We start from the raw sequence: 18,786 nt of genomic DNA, 5'->3' as shown, positions 1-18,786 counted from the left end.
TCTCTGTAGTTGCCCTAGCCCAATGACCCCGCGAAAAGTGACTACGCGGTATTAAGACAGGCTCATCAGTTTCAGCATAATGCATAGGCTGAACCCTCTTCTCTATCTGTGGAAAAACAAAAGCATTCTCAACCAAAACCACATCTTCATCCTCATCCAACTCCCCAATCAAAACTCCCTGTGTATCAGTAGTAGGCAATGCATGTCTTTTCCTCTTCAGGACCTCTTGAAACTGATCTTGAAACTCTCTTTTCGAGATGCCCAAAACCTCAGAAATAGTGAAAGTCACCTCACAGCCAAGTATCTTGTCATTAAAGATTTTCTTCATGTCTGTAGATGTCTCAATATCGGACATCAATCTAAACCCTGGCTGCTTTCTCTCTCTAGGCTCTTGCCTCTTTTCTCTCTTTTGAGCATCTTCCATCTGTTGTTTTGGCCCTGGTCTCAAAGACGGTCCTGCAGTAGGTGGAGTAACAAACTCACCCCCTCCAGTCTTTTTAGCTGCACTTGGATTTTCTTCATCCCTCTTACACTTCTCCTCAACAAGTACATCTGCTCCTTGAGACTTAGCCAAATAGGCATAAATAGAGTACCTGTCAACAGGCGAATCCCAACCTGTCTCAGATCTGATGCTAGAGCCTGCACTAGTCAAAACAATTTGCTAAATTTTTCCCTTATTTGCAGTCTCCATAGCATAAGTCCATAATGCTGACTGATTCTCTGATCCTTTCTCAATCTGGACTCCATATGCAGAAGCATCTCCTCTAGCTGTCACATAAGAAGTACGCGCAGCCATGCCATCCACTAACTTCTTCATTCCGCCTTTCCCAAAGTTGGTAGCAAGTGGAGCTCTTGTTTCAGTCAACCAAATCTTACCGTCTTGTCCCCAAAATACCAAATTCTTCCTCCTTGCATCTTGAAAAGATTCACAATCCCTGCAATGCTGATGGTCCGTACTATCACACCAAATACATCCTCGATCTCTCCTAGGTGCACTAGGAGCACTCCTAGGTGCAGTAGGAGCACTAGAAGAAATAGTAGGTGCAGTCAAAGCAAACTGCTCTTTCAATTTTCCCTACCAATTCTGCTTTAACTGACTCCAGTGTCAAATCTGTTTTGCCTTTGATTATGTCATCAAGAGAGGTAGGCACCGACGGAGTGGATGGTTTTGGAGCAAAAGGAGCCGGCATCGGTCGCGGAACAGGAGGAATAGGAGGAGTGGAAACAGTAGGCACTGGCATAGGCCAAGAAACTGGCTGAGGAGGAGAAGAAATAATAGGGATAGAAGCAGGCATAGGAGTAGAAGACGGTGTCAGTGTCATAGAACCATTTTGTAGGCGGGTCTTCCATATCCTTCTCTTGGTCAAAGTCGAGACTGCATCCTGGGCATCTTGCCAATCTGTTTTAAGTCCCATAGGCTTCGTGCGATCCTCAAGAAGCTCTCCAATTCATCCTGAAGAGCAGGATCTGCAGCTTGCAAGAAAAGCTCAACTTTTTCAACATCCAATGCTCTTTGTTCAATGGCATCAAGCTGACTATACCTCTCTTCAAATTCTGGAATCAACTCTGAAGCAGCTAGACCTTTGTTTGGCATGTAGACCCACTCTTGAAATGACCGCCGTGTAGCCATCCCAAAGTCCTCAAGGAAATACTCTTCTTTCAGGGCTTTCTTAAAATCTTGCCAATGCGAATTTTGAATAAAAAGATCAGTCACTTTTTCCCTCAAGGTGGGTGTGACAAAACGAAGGAAATACTTACTCATAAGTCCGGCTGGAACTCCAAAAAACCCCATTTTGATCTCATATTTCTTCAAATATGCTGAAACATTACGACCATCAAATAGCTTCTTCTCATTCTCAACTGCTTCAATCGCCTTAGTCGCGCTGATTGCATTCTCTTGCTGCGAATATAGTTGCCTTTGCTGAGACAACTGTTGTTGATGTAATTGCTGCTACTGCTGCATATACAATTGTGTCTGCTGATTTTGAAGCTGCATATACATGGACATATTCTGCAAAATCTGCTTTAGATCATCTGTTAAAGTACTTGACGCAGCAGTCATTGATGGAACTAAAGTAGAGGACGCAGCTGGAATCGTAGAAGAAGCTGAAATGGATGCTGAAGTATCTCCCATCCTGAAATTTCTGCGACGCTTCCACGTCGGGTTCACCAAAGATGTCGAAGGGTTTTGAAAGCAAAGTCGCAACCACAGAGGTTCTTGAGAAATTCCAAGATAGAAGATTAATCAAGCGAGTTCACATTATGCAGGAAAACCTATCCGTTCTCTAGGCTCTTACATCTAGCATACATGTCAACAAGAGCACCTCCAATGAAAAGATCCAACTCCAAGCTACTATTCTTCTACCTTTTTCTTTTCTTTGCCTATTTTTGGTACCTCAGCTGGCTCTGGCTCCTTTCTCTTGCCACTGGTGCTAACTTGTGTCCTTATTGTTGCTGATTCATACAATGCTTGCCAGTGGGCACAAGTATACAGCTTCTGGTTTTCCTCCTTTATTACTACCATTTGGTTGATGATGGCCCTCTCGAAAATCTTGGCAAAATTACATTTGCCTCCCGCCAACACCCTGTGGTGGTTGCTTCCATGAATGCTTGTTCTGATAGATGCTTATCATCCTTTTTCAAGCATTCCACCTGGGCTACGAATTTCATTAGTTTGTTCTAATCTGCCAGTGCCATGGTGGGTATTCTATGGGCTCCATGATTGAGCAGGATCTTGACAATGTTTGTCTGACCTGCTACCACTGCACAGTGAAGAGGGGTATAGCCTACATCACCTTTGCTTAATATGTCAGCACCTTCTTGAAGGAGATTGCAAACAACAACTGTATAACCCTTGAATGCAGCACAATAAAGAGCAGTCCATCCATGTTGCAATGCGGATCAAAAGCCTTAACCCTGCCAAGCAGCTTCTTATTGTTCCAGCAATTAATTAACTCCTGTGTATTGTTTTTCACGCTTACTGTCAACACTGAAAGAGGACCTGTGCTGAATTCAGCCTCCTTCTCGGTTACTTTTGATTTTCCTTACTCTCGGGTATGCCTCACATTCCAATATACCACGTTTTTTGCTGCCCCGTCAAACATTGCCTCCCTTAGATGGAACAAACACAAGCTTCAATTTCTCTGGCCCCTTGATCACATTATTAGTAGCTCTAAGAGGCGACTTCTTCTCTAATGCCATGGCCATGGAAGCTTATGCCAAACTGCGATTTGAATCATCAGTATTATACATACTCAAGGCCACTCCACCAGCTCCCTCCAAATAAAAAAAAAACCTCCCACGACTTTGTCTGCCTCTAATTCACAACACGATCCGTAACCAGTATTATCATGCCCATGCTTTTTCTTCTCCAGGCCAGATTTACTACGCTCCAAAAAGCGGCCTCTTTCTTCTACCAGAAAAGCGGCACCTTCTCTAAAAAGCAGTAGATACATATTTTAGCCATTTTAGATATCACAGAGTGTAAAGACTCGTGAAGTGCTTTCAGGCACCATAGCTATTGCAGCAAACACAGGAACCCTTAAATCTGGACATTTAGCATAAAACATTGATCCTTGAGTATGTCTCTGATATAATGCACCATTGTCAACTGAATCTGACAACATCCACCATCCTTCCTGTTTTTTCAGCTCACCAAGGAATTTCTCACAGTCTCATCACTGCTCTCCTTATCCTCAGAAACATAAGAAATATATGTCTCTAATTTTCCAACGTTCTTTGCTTCTGTTGACAGTTTTTCTTCCCCATTGTCCAGCAATGTACTTATGTGAGAGGACAACTCTTCTTTATCCCTGCCTGTATTAGTTTGTGTAGAGCTCTCTTGAAGGTTTAGTGGTAGATCGAGGACAGGTACAAGAAATTGCATTGTATTCCCACTGGCAGGGATTGAATATTCTGTCTCCCCATGAGATACTGGACTTGCATAACTGTTTTTTGGCTTTGAGCAGTTACAATCCTTGCTCACAAATCCTCCACCACTCTGTTCAGCAAGTCCTACATTCATCACTTGGCATCTTACATCTGTTCCACATTTTCACAATCTGTTGGTGAAGCACCTTCCATAACACCTTTGCCACCAATAAGGGTAAGATTGTCTTGCTGCTACCCCCTGCATCTGTATTCTTTGTCACAGCTGAGATAACACAGGCAGATTTTAAACCTTTCTACAAAGCAACACTCAAAATCTCCTCAGACCGCATCCTCTTCACATCTGACCCATCAGTCTGCCCTTCTCCACTTTACTGCCCACGCAGAACAAAAATGCAAACACAAGGACTAAGTATGTACAAAGTAACAAATGTCACACACACAACTTTTTGGTGGATTTCACACCTCGGATGCGCAGCAATACGACACCGTAGGAGCATGAGGCTCTACCCTCGTAAGTATATTCTTCAAGGTTATTTAGCATAAGTTACTTTAATTATGCATGTGTGGTAGAATTATATTTTGCATTTCTTGATATACTTCATTCTCCATGTTATACCACCTGTATAAGGATGCATGGTATCACTTGTGATATTGACGAGGATTATTGTTTCATCTTGCTTAGAGGAGATTTGGGTTTTCTTTTTTATGTATGGGTGACATTGTCAATCTATATATTGCACATGCTCATTTGGAGTGGACATAAATATAAATTCAAGATTATTTGTATAATGCAAATCTAAGTATTATACCCATTTTATTTGTGTGATTGCAATGAAACCTTAGCCCAAAAGTACTATTGTTAACCTACTTGACTAACCATATTGCGAGATCTTTATTGAATAGTCCTATTCATGCACTCTACAACACCATTTTGGGGTGGGGTGTAAAGGGCAGTTAATTGACACTTAATACCCCTCTTATCCTAAAATTGCTCAAATGCCTAAGAAATATATTCACCTCCATTATCAAATCATTGAAATTTCAGCCTATGCCCAAATTGGTTCCTGAGCATAGTAAGAAACCATTGAAATGTAGGAATTTTTTTAAACTTTTTCTTTATGGGATAGGTCCAAACCTTATGCAAATAATCACCAGCAAATGAAAAATACTTTGCATCACCTAATGACTACAATGGCATGGGATCACAACATGTGAATACAGAAGAGCCAAGGGTACACCCACATATATAGAACCATTCTTTTTATACAAGTTACTAGTCTACATGCCATATAAACAATGATTACATAAATCAAAAGATGAATAGCCAAGAGGTGTTAAGTGTTGTAAATGAGTAAGGACTTTCGCTCCTTTGAGGGACCTATTTCCAAGACGGTGATACCAAAGAGATACATGAAGAAGATCAATCGTGAAAAAAAATGATGGGAGAAGCTCGATGAGAGCATAAGCAAGCGAAAACACCAAAGGTGTGATCTATGGGGAGAGAGAGAGAGAGAGAGAGAGAGAGAGAGAGAGAGAGAGAGAGAGAGAGAGAGAGAGAGAGAGAGAGAGAGAGAGAGAGAGAGAGAGAGAGAGAGAGAGAGAGAGAGAGAGAGAGAGAGAGAGAGAGAGAGAGAGAGAGAGAGAGAGAGAGAGAGAGAGAGAGAGAGAGATGTGTGGAAACTCCAACAATCACAATGTGTGATTAATCTCCCTTATTCTATTAGTCAAATCACTAAAAAAATAAAGAATAAAGTGATGGTGGTGTTTGGTGCTCACTACCTACAATGTATGGGTGTATGGATATTATCACTGTAGTGAATACATGGTGTTGTACCAAATATGAATAGGAGTTTGCGAAAGTCCCTTGTCGCGCAGGAACACTATGCTAGATGGAAGCAAGATCAAGATCGATTCAAGATAACATATTTGATGTCAAAGTTCTAGTACATTGCAGTTCTAATCTAAGTACAAATCCAAAGCCAAATTACAAAACCAAAGCTCAATAAAGAGAGCTAAACCCATAGCCATCTTTAAGTGATTTTGATCTCAAAATCCCTCTTGTTAAACAAGCTCATCTTCGTCGATTGTAGCCACAACAGATCCACAAGGACTGCTTGCTTGATTGTACAAAAGACATGACTCTCTCTCATTGAAAACCTTCTTTTGCAACATGTCATAATGTCGTTGGTTTGGGCATGCACTGCATTCTAAAAAATAGTAGGATGAAGGGCTTAGGCCCTCACTTTCAGCTACTGCTTCATTTTTGTTTGCAGACTGTATGCAATCATTTTATGCATTTCTGATGGCACTTTACTATCAATACCGGGGAATAATTAAGGAACAAGCATGCTCTTCAATCTAAGGCCCAAGGAGATCCTTTCTCCATGATTTCTTGAAGTTACAACATAGATAATTAGTCCCCCAACTTTACTTTGTGGATGCCGCCATTCAACTAATCATACGGTAGTCTCTTGATGTCGTTATCCCCCCCCCTCGATGTTAACTTTCGTCCAGACTCTTCTGCATCATCTCCTCCACATTGTCACGAATCATAGATTTGACATATCTATCATTAGCTTGCTTTCCCCATAATCTTCAAAGCTTAAAAGCTTTAATGATGGTGGCCAAAAAAACAGTCTCATAGGAGCCGTTTTATGCCCAGAGCGACATTGTTTTTCTTTGTTTAAGTCTTAAAGATTTTTCAAAGCTTTTCCAATCATTGATAAGCTAAATCATTAGCTTATAATTTATTCCAATGATTTGTTTTTGTGCTCTCACTTTCAAGTAGGGAATGAGCTTTATTTAGTTACCATTCACACCCTTTTTTATGGAAAGATTCGCGTTTGATTGAATGTAATCTTATGCATCTTCTGTCCCTGATTTTTTGATAGACTCATTCCAAGATGTTGCTCCAGTTTAAGAAACTACTCTTCATGTCTTGCCCACTTGACTTTGGATTAGACAGAGTTTGTATGGTCATAAGAATAACACACAAATCTGGGATTCCTGCTTGTCTTGACATTAAACTGCATACACTAAAAACCTTTGTCATCATTTTAGAAGTTTCTAGACACATAAACAATGTAAACACACAAGAAAGCATTCATATGAGCTACCACACACATAGACATATACACAGGTTATTTGTGCCTGAGTACTACTCATCAGCGAAAACAAAAAATTTAGGATGGAATGAAGCAATCAAATTATCAAACTAACAGTTAAAATTGAATGGCAAACGAAAAGACACAAACATCAAAAAACAAATTCCTAATGACCACTAATGAGTTCCAATTCCTGGTGAAAAACTCCGCCCTCATGTTCAAAGCAGTGGACATGCAATGTCGCGACATCTGCCCCCTCCTAACCTACACATCCTCCAGATAGACCATAGCTACCCATCCTCATCACCGCCAAGATTGACGGTCAATCTGATCTTCTCACTTTTTGTAAAGTCATATGCAATATCCACACCCTCATCTACATCATCTCCTGCCTCAAGTCCATCATAAAACTCATTATCCAACTTCTCAACTGCATAGGCTACATCGTTTGTGCTCTTGAACAATTGGATTCTCTTTCCTACAATCTGTATCCACAAGGCCATACCATCAAGCTCTATTAAGGAATATGTAGCATTTTCATGGATATGCTGCACCAAATAAGGCCTAAACCATCATCTCGAAACCTTGCGGATAGTACTGTGTTGTTTGTCTAGACTATTGTTGTAGACCAACACCCAATCTCCCTCCTCAATCTTTCTAGATCTCAATCTATGTCTGCTATCAAATCATTATTTACTGTGAATTCTGGCCTCTTTGGGCTTTCTCTCTCAATATCCTTAGATCTTCTCTTCAACTGACAAATACAAAGAGCCAAAAGATCCTCTCTAGTCATTTCATCCTATTGCCATAGTAAAGCTTTCCAAGTGAGTGTACAAGTCTCTATACGCATGATTGGTTTCTGTCCATACATCAACTCAGCTAGCATATAACTTGTGGTCACATTGGGTAGCATGATTAGCCCATAACGCGTAAGCAGCAAGCTCAAGCAAGCTCAAGCCCTCTCCATCAAGCTTCATCCTCCATAGCTGCGCAAGAAAAGAGAAGAGAAGAGAAGAAGAGAAGATAAAGAGAGAAGATGGGGAGCTTCTTCTCCATGATCCCTCACTCTCACACACTCACTCCCTCACTCCCTCACACTTCCTCAATCCCTTACTCAAGCACAAGCAAGAAGGCAAGAAACAAGAGAAGAAGAAGAAGAAGCTTTGGCCACACACAAGAATGAGCTTCTCATTCACTTTTCAACTTTATATACAAAACCCCAAATCCCTTTTGGGCGGTCATCCCCTTATCCCCTTTTTTACATGGCCGGCCTAGGCGCTCTTTTACAAAAGTATTGACTTGCACTTTTCCTTGTGCGTCTTTCTCCCTTATTTGGGACTTTTCTGCGCTTCTTGTGTTTTTAGATTTTCCTTGTGTGCCTTTGTCTTCCGTTTCACTTTTCCTTGGCCTTTTTCTTCTGCTTTAGCTTTTCTAGATTTTCCACCTTGTTCGTCTGACGGTTAGCATTACCCCCCTCCTAGACGAGTGCAAGTCCCATGGCACTCACGGTCGTAGGTAGCAGGCTTTGGCCTACACTGAAGACATGGGTAGAAGGGGCATCGATAGTTGCTGTGGAAGAGTGTTGGTGGTGGTGTGGAGGAAGGTCGTTGGGGGCATGTTGGTGGCCTAGGTGGCTGGTGGTAGGGTTGTTGGAGTTGGTGGTAGGGCTGTTCTTTGTTGGGGATTGCACTGATGGCAAGCACAAGTGTTGGTTTGTTGGGGATTTTGCACATGACGACTCTTGACGGGCTTGCAAGATGATAAAGGATAAGAATTCAGAATTGGGTGTCGATAAAGAGCGAATGACACTTTTGTTGGAGTCTTCAATACCTACAATTGAAAACCTCTCATAGCTGGTCTCGCCCTAGGGGTAGTGCTAGTCTTCTCTATCGTGCACAAGACATAGCTCACTTAGTTTGGGAGATAGGTCGAACTTGAAGTAAGTTGAGAGTATTGTCTTGCACTTGAGGACCCAAACTGTGTATATATTTTGGTGCAGATATTATGTGAGGGCTCGTGCATACTTAGATATTACGTAGTTAGAAGACCACAGGCTGGTTTCTTGTAACAATGTGTGGATAAAGCAAAGTTGTCCATGTTGAGAAGAAGTACACATGAAGGTGTATGAGACATCCTTTGCATTGTGACTGCACGATGTAGCATAATTGAACACAAGGACACCGCACTTTCGGTATAGCTGGGAGCTATTGGACTTGCTTGATGAGGACGGTGTACTTTTCATGGCCATTTGTACGGTGCTTACCACAATTGATTGCAATGGTATTAAGGCAGAGTGCAAGAGGAAATCATGCGAATGGGTTAGGATAACAGGTCTAACCATAGGTGAGGCAAGCTCCCTAGGTATGTCCTGCCCTTGATATGCCCTGAACAATTGTGGGTGATGCTAAAGGGCTAGGGGACTAGGGACGGAGTCAGCCGATCAAGGTCACTGGACGTGCCTAATTTGAGGACCCCTAGGTGCTGTGCTATGATCATGGGTGCTTCGTATCTTTTTCTTCTTTTCTTTTTTTTTTTCATTTTCCATTTTCTTTTTCTTGTGTTTTTTTTTCTTTTTTTATTTTTTCTCTTTTTTGGTTTTAGTTTTAGTTTTTTTTTGGACTTGCCTGAGTACAACCATTGCAATATGTTGAGGCTATCAGCCTTTCAATGGGTTGGGAAATGTCAAGCTTTGAAGGATCAGGAAATGGATATTACAGTGATGATTGTGCCCTAACCTCGTTGTTAGAGAAGCAATCGTTGAGATGGGGAGATATACTTGAGATATTGCAACGCTCTTTGGAACGTGCGATGTTGGTACAATTGGGGTAACAGCTGCCGTGAGTGCTCGGCGTAGAGTGTAACCCAGAAAGAGGAAGTGGTTTTAAGATCATGCTTTGAGCCATGGGATGTGGGCACTCGCACAGGTGATTTTTGCTTTTGGCACCAGCGTGGCTTTGTCACGGCTCTTTGTGGGGTCAGTGGTCTTGTGGTGACTTGGGCATTGAACACTTTCACACAAAGACATGTGTCATCCTACATCCACTTGTCACTTTATGATAGTACATGCACGGCATATGCCGCAACTAGAATAAACCACTGCAACGCAAGGAGATATCACTTATCTGAATTCCATGGTGTTCGCTTAGATACTTATCACCTACGCTTGATTGGCTTTTTCTTTTGCTAAAGATATGAAATATATTAAACGCAGATATGAAAAGTTTGTAGAATTGGGAAACATGTCAGCACTTAACCATTTAAAGACAAAAAGTCATGGCTAGGTAGCATTTGATAAGTCTTTTATACAAGATGGGGCTACTCTATTTGTATGAGGCGGGGCGAGTATGGGTGGTCAGGCGATTGAGGCTGTGCTAGTGAGGGGCTCCTGTGCGGCTGGGCGGGAAAAATGTCAGCTGGGCCCGGATGGTGTAGTCTTTGCTCGCAATTGTCTCCAGAATGTTTTTAAACAATGTGTCAATTTCCTGCTTGTCTCGAGCTGCCCTCTCCTCTTTTGAGCAACCGGTGTCCGAGCGTCTACTGGGAGCCTGCACGACTGGTGTTGCCATGCCCGATGTGGTCTCTTGAGCTTCTATTCCCCTGGTCCGGGGATTTTTTGTTCTACATCCAGGGCGGTGTTGCTTGGGGCCTCATTTCTTTGCATAACTTTTAAGGGTAGGTATGTAGCATTTCGACAGAGGAGCTTGTGCTACATACTCCCTTTGACAGCGGATAGCATCCTTGCAAGCCAGATCCACTGGGTGCTCCATGTCGGCTACCATAGGGGGACCTGCAATATGCGAACCAAGGATTAGGCATTGAGGCAAGATAAAACTATTCACATGGAAGGGATTATACAGTGGGTTATCAAGTGCACATGACGAGAAGGGGAGAGGTAAGGCATGCAGTGTTTGTTGTAGAGGGATGGCCCCCATGATGATGTTCATTTGGCCTCCAGCATTAGCAGATCTTGGCTCATGCTAAGTTGCGTGGAATGGTTGTCATGGAGTGGAGCAGCGCTCATCCTCGGAAGGATAGACCGAAAAGGGGGAAAGGTGTATAGAAAGGGATGGTAGCTTGTCTACACCATTAGAGATGTTGGTCAGGGCTTCCTATGGTGGTAATGAGGGTTGCATGCCCTCCACTTGGAGGCGGGAATAGTCACACAATTTCTTAATGTGTGGTGAGAGGAGGACCTGAGGAGCTTAGCCTGTTGAACCCAACTCTTCTCCCTGCACTTGACTATCATTGCTTGTGTGTGTTGATATTGTCTATACAGGGTCACAAAATTCATTATTTATTTATGTACATATTTACGAATCCATGTCACTTCACGAGGATAAAAGCCAATTGTAGAACTCCGGATTGTACTGGAGTGTGGCACACACATCTAGTACTCGTGGAAGCTTACTCAATACCGATAGATATTTTGCAACATCGAGTAGCATAGAACCTTATTCGAGTCTACTGGAAACATGTAACTCCTCCCGAGTGAGAACCTTATTAGACAAAGAGTTCTCTTGGCTAGTTTCAACTAAGTCCGTACCCCGCCGAATGGCAGTCAACACTCGAAAGGAAGTTGGTGCCACATAAGTTGGGTCTCTTTGAGACCGCCATTTGGCCAATCGTTCCTCCGAGACTGTCATGATCTGGGCTCCTAGTTCGGCCATTGCAACATAGTTTTCAAACCAACGTTGTTCAAATTGACTTCGACCCTCTGATTGTTGCTTTAGTTGCTCTATCTCTAAGAGATTTGGTTGGCAGAGCACATCATTGAATGTTACCGTTAAGCATAGTTCGTTGGCTTCCTCGTCAAAGGTGAGTTGCATGTATTCATGCAGGAGCCTCTTATAGTGCTCATCAATATGTTCTTACTCTTCCCAGGATAAGGGAAATGGCAAGTATTCTTCAAGCTGCTCTTTAGGGAATGCGCCCATGTCTACCAGGACATAGACATGTGCAAACACTTTGAGCTTAGCATCCAACTTGGTTAAGCATTCTACGACACTTCTATGTCCAACGAGGGCTTGCTCGGTTGCTATCTCATGCAAGGTTCTAGGAGTTTGTCTAGGCTTTAGCATAGCTGGGGGCTCAAGCCTAGACGAGCAAGATTGGTCAACATTAGGATTTCTTATGCTCTTGGGGTTTCCATGTTTCTCCTGAGGCTTCATTATTGCATCATGGTTCTCCTTGGATGTGAGTGGTATAAATTTGTCACCCTGTTGTGAGAGCGCTGTATCAACTCTTGATTGGTCAATGCAAGTTCTATTGTCAGTGGATTGAGTGTTGCAAGCAACCGTTGATGGTAACAACTGCTTTGATTTTCTAGAGCACACGGATGTGTCTCAGGTTTCACCACTACTAGGAGAGGCATCAATGGGGTCATTGGTGGATGGACTCGATGCTTTATTCCTCCGCTCTCCAGTGCTCTTGGTGTCAATGTTCTTGGGGTCCACAATCACCTGTAACTGCTGTTGTTTTTGTTGTTTTTTCCTATTTTTCTTGGTCAATTAAGGTGCATCTCTCAAATACTCAGGACCCTAGACTAGGTCAACCATTGATGTGCTTGGTTGGGCCTCATTATTCTCTTTCTCTAGTGTGTCCTTATGGGACATAGCTGTGGCCTGTTGAATAGCCTTGCTAGGTTGTGAGGGTACAAGTGCCTCCCTTTTTGGAGAGTCTAGCTCTTTCCTTCTATTTAACTCCTCTAGCATAGACTTTAGGCGCTTTGGAAGTGCTGGAGTTGTCAATGAAGTTGGTGGATTGCACAGGCATATTCTTAGGTTGAGAGCTAAGGGTGGTGTCGTGTCCTGCCTCCTGGACATTTGGAAGCTCTGATGTAGGTAGAGATTGGGATTGAGTAGCCGCACTTGATGAATATTGTGCTTCCTGTGTCCCTTTAGGGGAAGAGGGTGTAGGAGACTTGGGACTCCTAAGTGGCTTTGACACTGGCTGGGAGATTTGCTCGTGGCTGTTAGATGATTTTGCTATTTGCTTTGTTGAGCATTTAACCTTGCCATGAGCAATGTTGTGCCTATGATGCCTACTATCCTCTTGCCATGAGCAATGTTGTGCCTATGATGCCTGCTATCCTCTTGGGGAATCAAAGGCTTCTTGTGCAGTAGTGGATTTTGCGTATCCTCAACGATTACATCTGATATTTGCTTGTCAAGCACGCTAGGCTGAGGATCTACCCTCTGATTGGTCCCATTTGGTTTCTTGATTTTGACCATGAGGGGCTGGGTCACTCCACTGTTGTTGACTTAAGACTTGGTTTTTCGTTTAGATCTCCTCCTACGCTTCTTTGCTCTTGATGCAATCTGGCCTTCAGTCGACAAGGGAGGTTTAGCAAGGGGTTTTGGAACCCAAATCCATCGGTTACCTACGTAATACCCTTGAGCACGTAGCAATGCTTTGGATATCAATCGTGGCGTTGTGCTGACCCTCCATCGATACCTTCATCTATAAGGCTTGGGCTTCTTTTGGGGTCTTTTACGATATTTGTAAGTCCAAAGCCCGTCCTTGGCATTGTCTTTTGACCTTCTTATTTCAAGCATGGCCTCACTCACTAGTTCTCATTTTTCGACCCGTGCTTGTATCATATCTTTCAATAAGTCCTTGCTCTCCTTAGCAGGCTTGACTGTTATGTCAGCACCCTCCTTGCCTTTCCCTCGAGGTTTGATGAGGTCACCCTTGCTAAAGGTTGTGACTATCCTCACACCCGGTAGTGTCAGGTATATCCTCTGTGCTACATAGTCGGCCTCACACTTGGTTACCCTTTCGAAGGGTCTTCCTAGGAGGGTTTCCTTCCCTTAATTAGCACTATTTGGAGGAACATGAAATAGGATAGGTAAGCTTTTAGTTTCAATTGTCACAAGGATTTTGCACTTCCCTATGAGTGCTTGTGGGTATCCCCCATAAGGGCTAAGAGTTGTGGGTATCCCCTATAAGGGCTAAGAGTTGCATTAGTTAGTGTGCTCTGGTTGGCCTAGTAGGGTCCATGATTCATAGGTCAAGATATTAAAATATGCTCCTTCATCAATCAGAACATCAATAGTATGCTCTCTTTTCACAGTGAGTTTGACCCTAAGATAAGCAGGTGGTACTATGTCTTCATCTTCCGGGTCTTGGCTTGTAAATTTAAGCCTTTTGACAAATGCCCTTGAGTCCCCAACTGCACGACCTAATGTGGATTCTCCACTGATGTCTTGGATCATCAATGCAATGCTATTCAAGGAGCATCTATCGTCAGGACTATCATATCTAGTCATTCTCGCTGTTGTAGCTTGATGTTATTGCTTTTCGCTTTGACTAGATGTAGTCCGAATGCAACACCTATGTGTTTTTGCAGTGTGGCCTTTTTGCCTTGTTGGCTAGATTGGCCCATTGATGTTCTAGGGTCTTTGTTTCTCTCTGTTTGGGTACGGGCTTTTGGTTGCTCTTTTGCAAGTGAGAATCCATGCTTGTGTAGAGCCATTACTACACTAGGGTCCAATTTGGAGGACTTGTCTCACGACGCGTGTTTTCTCTCCAACATACTTGGGGGAGGTTCGGAGGGGACAAGAGCCCCCTCTATGGGGGTTCGGGGGAGGGTCAAAGATGTGAACAGGGTGGCCAAGGCTGTCATGCAGGTTCAAAATCCCTCTATTTTAAGTTCTGGTGAAGTGGTTCAATTTTGAAAATTGAACAGAGTGGTCCGATTCTGAGACTCGAACAGGGTGGTCCGATTCTAGGACTCGGACAGGGTGGTCCGATTCTGGGAATGGAACAGGCTGGTCCAATTTTAAGACTCAGTCCGATTGTAAAAATCAGATAGTTCAATTTTTACTTTGGTCCAGTTTCCCTAGTTGGATAGGGGGGTCCAACTCTTGCGATAGGACAAGTGGTCCGATTGTGGCGCTAGGACCAATGGTCCGATTCTCACACTAGGAAAAGTGGTCCGATCCTTGTAGTTGGTCTGATTTTGAGACTAGGACACGTGGCCCGATTTTGGCACTAGGTTCGATTCTTGGAATCGGATCGGACGGGGTGGTCCTATTCTCACAGTCGGGTGGTCCGACTCTAGCAATTGGGTGGCCCGATTCTCGGAATTGGACCCAGACAACTTGGTCCAACTGCGCAGACGATAGCCCATGGGTTGCGCGCGATAACGCAAGCTTAGCGCCCTCTAGATAGGTGCAAAACACTACAAGGAAATGCAAGACATACCTGGATTCACTATGGTGCTCAAATCGAACGGCACTCCAAGGATCTCCCTGTAGCTCTCTCTCTCTCTCTCTCTCTCTCTCTCTCTCTCTCCCTGGCTCTCAAGCTCACTCTCTCTCACAAAGCAGAATGTCAAATGTGGTCTTTTCGGGTTCCCTTGGCCTCTTATTGCCCCATCCCAGCCTGTTGTAACCTCAGAAGCTAATCCCTCACACTCCTCCAACCAGCAATTTGAATTTGTGTCCCTATTTCCCTTCCAACAGTAGCAAAACCCTTTCTGTTTTCCTTCTTTTTCCTATCCTAATCTTAACCTAATGCAACAAAAATAAAAAATAGAGATGGAGATGGATGGTCCTACTCTAATATTCAACAAAAAATCAAAATACTTAGTTGCTCCAAGGATTAAAACCTCATAAATCTCATAACTATCTCGAGCACTGGTTTGGGCTGCAAACCCTACTTCTATGCTCGATTTGATGCACGCGGCATTGGAGGCTCAATTCCATCGGTCTCGGCAATGGAACCAAAATGAAGGGGAGCTAGGGAGCTCTACCCCGAGACCTACGGACCGCTTATTGATCAAGTGTTTCAAGCTGAGTGGCCATGGCTACCTCTCACATAGTCGACGCGCAATGCCTACCTTACGGGTGTAGTTGTACCTTGATGCTCAATCGAGTTCCCTCCTCTCTCTTGCACTCTGGTAGCTCCACGATCCTTGTGGAAACCTCAAGCAACCTCAAGCCCTCTCCGTCAAGCTCCATCCTTCATAGCGGCGCGAGAAAAGAGAAGAGAAGAGAAGAAGAGAAGATGAAGAGAGAAGATGGGGAGCTTCTTCTCCAGGATCCCTCACTCTCACACACTCACTCCCTCACTCCCTCACACTCCCTCAATCCCTCACTCAAGCACAAGCAAGAAGGCAAGAAGCAAGAGAAGAAGAAGAACAAGCTTTGGCCACACACAAGAATGAGCTCCTCATTCACTTTTAAACTTTATATACAAAACCCTAAATCCCTTTTGGGCAGTCATCCCATTATCCCCTTTTTTACATGGCCGGCTGTGGCCTAGGCCCTTTTTCCCACTGTCCTCCTAACTTCTTAGCTTCCTTCCTACCGCCCATCTACCTTTACAAATTGCACGGGTGAGAGCACGACGCTCCTTTAATTAAATCACGATGCGCTTCCGCTTTTTTACAAAAGTATTGACTTGCGCTTTTCCTTGTGCATCTTTCTCCCTTATTTGGGACTTTTCAGCGCTTCTTGTGTTTCTAGATTTTCCTTGTGTGCCTTTGTCTTCCGTTTCACTTTTCCTTGGCCTTTTTCTTCTGTTTTAGCTTTTCTAGATTTTCCACCTTGTTCGTTTGACGGTTAACAGGCAACAATCTAGGCCACTCACTGACCCATCCACTGCATGCTTGGCCAGGGCTTTCACAATTGTTGGATGGCCTCTCTTGCTCTTCCCATTTCCTTTTGGATTATATGCTGAAGTTAAGGCAAGTTTAATGCCAAGGTGAGAGAAAAACTCCCTAGCCTCATCAACATCCAACTCATCTCTATCTGCTATAATTTTCCCAATGTAGCCATACCTGCAAATAACATCATCCAACATAAACTTACAGATCACTGAAGTAGTCTTTGTCCTCAATGCTCTTCCTTCCACTTGATTTGTGAGATCCTCTCATGCAAAAACAATGTAATGCATCTACCACAATCCAATAGGCATAGTAATCAAATCAAGAATCGAGTTGTAGTGAATACATAGTGGGTAAGTAGGGTGAAGCTTGTCTCTATGCCTCACTAAAGAAAACAACTCACAACCAGTGCATGTCTCAACAAAATGTGACATATCTTTGTACATGCCTCTCCACCAGTAGAGCTCTCTAATGTTCTCATAGGTTGCCCAAATAGCTCTATGTCCTACCTAAAGACTTTCATGAAACTCTCTCATGATTTGCACCTCTGAAGCTCTATCACATACAACTCTCAATGGCTATCCTCCTTGCTTCCATGGATGCTTCCAAAGCAGCCCACTTTGCAAGAAGAAACCATAAGCTTTTCTCTTGATCTACTTGTAGTCCGCACCAATCCATCCATCCGATACTCAAATAACAGCCAATCTGCAAATACTCTCCTGTATACAAAGACTCATCAAAGCTCTCCAAAGCAGATACATGACAAGTATGATCAGCATACATGGCTAAAAGATCAACTCCATCATCAATATCATCAATGCAAGAAGAATTCATATCATCATTCCTCCCTCGTGAAAGCATATTGGCTACTAGGTTTTCATTACTTGCTATGTGCCGGAACTCAAGATTCATGGATTTTATGTACCCAATCCACCCAAGCATGGCAATGTGTGGAGTAGAACAACTCATGATCATACCTAGAAGAGGCAAGAAATCAGTCTCGACCACCATAACAACACCAATGAAGTACTCTTTATAATTCTTGAGAGCTACGAAAACTCCCAAGAGCTCCCTCTTAATCTATGGATAGTTGCGCTGCCACTCGTTTAGGACTTTTGCCCCAAACCAAATGGCATACCTATTCCCATGTGCATCGTCCTAGCTAACAGCCCATGCAATAATGCCGATAGGACTAGTATCCATAGTGAGTACAATAGGTATCCCACAGTCATAATCTACTTTCGGAAGAGTCCGAGTAGCTCTCAACAATCTCTTTAGCTTTTGCATTGATCTAGATGTCTCATGTCCCAAGAAAAAAACTACCCTTTCCTCAAGAGCTAGTAGAGATCATCTACAATATGAGTGAAATGAGGAATACAAATAAGATAAAATACACAAGCTCCAAGAAACATGTAAACCTCCGAAGTGGAAGAGCAAGTCTCTGCAATCTTCTCTATGGTTTCAACCATCATAGGGGAATGCCTCTTGCCATAATAACTACACATATGTTCAACAATCAAAACCTCTCTAGCACCGAAAATAGACTTCAGCCCCGACAAGGTCAAATTCACTTCCTCTAGTCTACAAAGAATCCTCTCAACATCTCTGATATGGATGGCTACAAGGTACCTGCATCCATGATCATCTAAAGTCTTATCCTTCTCTTTCTCCAAACAAACCTTGATAGGCAGATCATCAATGAGAGGCATGGTAAGATCTTGAATAAAATCCCATAAGACCTTATTCATCCCATTCATCATATGGGCAACTGAATTAGTAGCTCCCTTGGCAAGCGTACACATTTGGACAAGGCCTAAAGGTGTCTTCATTGTAGTCAAATCTCTATTCTCAAGGGCAAGATAGAATTAGTCATATCGAGAATAAAGGTCGACAAGTGAATAGATAGCACATACAGAAAAAGCCTATGCGAGCTCATCCACAATAGGTCATGCACCAACATTTTGTATAGTGACCCTATTCATGGCTATAAGTTCTATATGAATCTGAGTGTTCCATTCTTCTTCGGAACTTTGAACCATCTATTAGAATACAGACTTGAAGATGGCTCTATAATCCCCATCCTAATCTGCTCATTCAAAGCTCCACCAATTTGGGCAAGTACACATGAATAGGGCATACATTCCAACGAACATGCAGAATGGTAAAATTAAGCATAGACAT

Source organism: Lygodium microphyllum, chromosome 27 (assembly GCF_053477565.2).
Source record: "Lygodium microphyllum isolate KBCC chromosome 27, Lygodium_microphyllum_v1.1.10, whole genome shotgun sequence".
Classification (NCBI taxonomy): domain Eukaryota; kingdom Viridiplantae; phylum Streptophyta; class Polypodiopsida; order Schizaeales; family Lygodiaceae; genus Lygodium; species Lygodium microphyllum.
Note: the sequence above shows the minus strand (reverse complement) of the source record.